This window comes from Limulus polyphemus, unplaced genomic scaffold, assembly GCF_000517525.1.
Source record: "Limulus polyphemus unplaced genomic scaffold, Limulus_polyphemus-2.1.2 Scaffold8891, whole genome shotgun sequence".
Taxonomy (NCBI): Eukaryota; Metazoa; Arthropoda; class Merostomata; order Xiphosura; family Limulidae; genus Limulus; species Limulus polyphemus.
This window is the reverse complement of record NW_013674501.1, coordinates 21041-26035: the sequence shown is the minus strand read 5'-3', so window position 1 is coordinate 26035 and position 4995 is coordinate 21041.

Below are 4995 nucleotides of genomic sequence, written 5' to 3'. Positions count from 1 at the left end.
AACGTTCTTTTCTATGTAAAGATTTATACAGTGAGTTATTATTCCGTTACAACGTTCTTTTCTCTGTAAGGATTTAGACAGTGAGTTATTATTCCGTTGCAACGTTCATTTCTCTGTAAATATTTAGACAGTGAGTTATTATTCCGTTGCAACGTTCATTTCTCTGTAAAGATTTAGACAGTGAGTTATTATTCCGTTACAACGTTCTTTTATCTGTAAAGATTTAGACAGTGAGTTATTATTCCGTTACAACGTTCTTTTCTATGTAAAGATTTAGACAGTGGGTTATTATTCCGTTACAACGTTCTTTTATCTGTAAAGATTTAGACAGTGAGTTATTATTCCGTTACAACGTTCTTTTCTCTGTAAAGATTTATACAGTGGGTTATTATTCCGTTACAACGTTCTTTTATCTGTAAAGATTTAGACAGTGAGTTATTATTCCGTTGCAACGTTCTTTTCTCTGTAAAGATTTATACAGAGGGTTATTATTCCGTTGTAACTTTGTTTTACTGTAAGGATTCTTGTATAAGGGAAAAAGGTTAAAAACAAAGATTTATGACAAACCCTCTACTAACTTTAGGTAATTCACAACACATTTTAAATAACAAGCATGACTTGTTTTACATTCTCAAAGACAGGGTAAAACATTTTCCCAAGTTTCTTTCCTTCCTCTTCCCCTTCCCACCAATGTTTCCGCTACTATTAAACCACTTAAATGGAAATTGAATCAAATTATATTACAGTAGATGTCATATTAGGCTTAAAATAACCACATCAGACCCGAAGATAAAGTTTACGAAACGTAGGAAAGAGGAGTTCGACCCTTAGGCCTGTACCTACTGGTAATAACACACGTAATTCTACAATAATATGTTAATTGATAAATTAAATATATCATTACTGCTTTTAAAAATTATCATAATTAGGGATATATATATTATTCTAATTTTATTTAATAATGTGGAATAATTACTCGTTATCTTAGAAATTAAGTAACAATAAATCAATAAATGTCTTTTTTCTTTCTCTGTGGGAAAGGGGGGTCCTAACCCCTGGATATCTTTTCCTGTATCCACTTTTGAAATGGAAAGTGCATCACACAAAGAATACGTCCAGAAACGGGGTTTATCTTCCGTGGAGATGTTTAATTATGTGTTGATGTCCAGAAAATAACATTTTAATATCATATCTTTATGTCCAGAAAACAACTATACATCTAAGTATTTGCTTGTAATTAAGGACATAGCTACACAATGGGCTATCTGTGCTCTGTCACCGCTGGTGTTGAAACTCGGATTTTAGTGTTTTAAGTCCGCCAATGGAGGCACTTCTAAGTATCATGTGCAGTTTTGTGTCAGTTACCACATACAACATTTCTGGAGCTTTAAAGTTCTTCAAAATGACTGGATCTCAATAAAGATGTTTGGTTGTTTCACTTATGGAGATTCAACTGACAAATGGAAGCCTGCCAATCACAATAGGCTGTTGTAAGTATCTTGAAGTATTTTTAGCAGAACCTGGAATAAAACCAATGGTAGACCTAGATCAGTTCGTCATCTCCAACACAAGTAAATGGCTGTTATCTCAGAATGTTGGCTTACAACAATTTTAGGGTACCTGCTATGACACTGAGTCAGATGTTCACAGTCACAAATGCAGGTAATTGTAAAGACAGATACGATACATATGTGTGTAATGAAGTGTATACTACTAACGTCAAAATAAAAAATAGTACCAAGAACACATCTAGTAGACCAGGAAATGTGGAGTACTAATATACTTACAGACAATATAACACGTCCCGTTTCGAGAGTATTTGGAATCAAATCCAAATCCATTTTTATTAAGTTTATGATCGATTTCAAACCGACCACAGGTCCTCGAAGAAGCCCCTTCATTGGTGTGACTATAAAACATTCCATCTTTCTTTCTAACCAATCAGTGAACAATGCTTGACATAACTAAGTTCTGGGAGTGACTTCAAGATCCTGATCCGAACAGTCAGCTCCACCACTGAAGGAAAAGATGGTCTCCATAGTATGTTTGGAGTTCAGCACAAAGCTACACAATTGGTTATCTGTGCTGTGCGCACCCTCTAGTAGCAGAAAGTGTGTCATAAAATCTGTCATTAACGAAAGAATAAAAAGCAACGCCATTTTCTTTCCACACCATACTTATATCATATTTTCATCACATTTCTGCGATGATCGATCTCAAACCAACCACAGGTCCTCGAAGAAGCCCTTTCATTGGTGTGACTATAAACATTCCATCTTTCTTTCTAACCAATCAGTGAACAACGCTTGACATAAAATATTTTGGTAAAAAAAAGGTTCTCTTACACATCACAAACAGTCCAGATCCATTTTTACTACATAACTGATTTCAGAAAACGAGTAAACCATCTTTCTACCACTTGTATGTCTACTTTTATCTGTATTAAATTCAATTTGGCCGTGTAATTTTGGAATGTTTTATGTAATTTCAAAGTTAATATTGAACTGACTGCTGGGAAATTTTGAGACTGTAGATTTGTTGAGTAATTTTATCAAATTTTTGGTTTGACAATCTGTAATAAGTTTGAATTTTGCTTCTAATGAATGTGAATATATATTTTTTCAATTGTTTTAAAACATTTAGAAATACCAACATTTAGCTTTTTGACGTGTAACGTGGTGATTGGCTAATTGACTTATTGAGTTTCACAATAGTTTCTAAATACCAATCAATATTAATATTGAATTATTTCGACTCAAAATCCTGTAGAAGGTTCATCTGTCCGTGAATAAGTTCAGAATCACAAAATATAAACGAATGTTTTTCGTACTTTGCGTTTAAGTAGCTACTTTAAATTTATAGACAGGATTTCTAAAACGCATCGATCATCTATAAATGACATTGTCCAAAGTGTAATCCTGGACATTGTGGGTTTTACAACTCGTTTTTTGATTTCATAAATTAAAGAGCATGCGCAAAATACACCAAGTAACCAGTCAACCGTTCATTCTTACTGTCAACGATTACAAGATATACCCAAACATTGCAAATGTTTTTTTCGGGGGGGAAGAGGGAAGGGGGTTAATAAGACAAAATTACAGGAGACGCTTAAAGCATTAATTCTGTCAATCCAGCGACTGCTACACGTTAAGATTGATATCTTTCTATTCTGTGCAATGAACGGAGAATAGTATATGACTGTGTACTAATTTAGAAAGGAAGGCACCCACCGCCAACTCTTGCGCTACTTTTTATTTGTTATAATATGCAGTATTTTTTTAATTTAATAATATGGGTATTTAATGATATGCAATATTTTTCAACCTTTTCGATAGCACGAACATGCTTACTGATCTCCTAAATTGTCGTGGACCATTACGATTTCATCCAGTTTTTGTTTGTTTGTTATCGTGAAATTCCACAAGGTGGTTGTGTGGACCAACTCCGGGTCGTTGACAGGTGCTTGAGAAACACTGGTTTAATGAAGTCAAGTCTGTTGACCGGTGCTTAAGAAACACTGGTTTAATGAAGTCAAGTCTGTTGACCGGTGCTTGAGAAACACTGGTTTAATGAAGTCAAGTCTGTCGACCGGTGCTTGAGTAACACTGGTTTAAATGTAAGTCTTTAACATTGATAACAAAATAACTAGTTTCTCAAGTAGACTTGAAACTTGTATTTAAAAAATATTTCAGAACTATTCTTGACCTTCTTGGTGACCTGGGACATTTATTTAAATTTCACTGAAACCTTTCAAGATGACCTTAACATTTAAACGACTAAATTAATCATAAAAGTAACCCTTGAACAAGTTGAGCACGTTTTGGATGGACTGCACAAATCCATGTTTGCAAGTGGTGTCATCTACAGCGAAGTAAACGAACTATATATATATATATTATTTAATGATACAAACATGCAAATTACAGACGATTTCAGAAAGCTTGAAGCACGAACAAATTAAAACAGAAAGTAAGTTTACGTTAAATATTTTATTCACGTTTCTCATGTATAGTATTTTGTCTCATCTTTGAAACGAAAATTGTTGTTTAAGCGCAAAGCTAAACAATGGGCTATTTCCGATCTGTCCACAGCAGGGAATCGAACCCCAGGCTTTGAGGTGTAAACCTATTTTCCTATAGACAGCGTTGATCATATCAATTGATTGATGAAACAATGTCGTGTAAGTGACAAATTTATTTACACAAAAAACGTTTTATAGAAACATAAATAATACACTTTTTTTTACAGAAACATAAATATTTTTACATAGCCACAAATCGTTGAATGCGTAAACCTGTTTACAAATCAGGTTAAGAAGAGACCTGCTCTTGTCATCCTAGTTTGTAAACTGGTTAAACTGGTTATTAATAAGAACAGGGCCTGTTCTGTACCTAGTTTGTAAACTGGTTATTAATAAGAACAGGGCCTGTTCTGTAGAACAGGGCCTGTTCTGTACCTAGTTTGTAAACTGCTTATTAATAAGAACAGGGCATGTTCTGTACCTAGTTTGTCTGCTTTACAAACTAGGTACAGAACATGCCCTGTTCTTATTAATAACCAGTTTTCAAACTAGGTTCAGAACATGCTCTGTTCTTATTAATAACCAGTTTTCAAACTAGGTACAGAACAGACCCTGTTCTTACTGATAACCAGTTTTCAAACTAGGTACAGAACAGGCCCTGTTCTTATTAATAAGCAGTTTACAAACTAGGTACAGAACAGGCCCTGTTCTTATTAATAACCAGTTTTCAAACTAGGTACAGAACATGCCCTGTTCTTATTAATAAGCAGTTTTCAAACTAGGTACAGAACAGGCCCTGTTCTTATTAATAAGCAGTTTACAACCTAGGTTCAGAACAGGCCCTGTTCTTGTCATAAACTAAATTTAAAATATGCCCTGTTCTCAAACCGTATCATTGTTAAAAAGAGAATTTTGGGTCCTACCATAGGGGGATATATTTGATAAGATGATTGTAGTGACTAAGTGTGAAAATT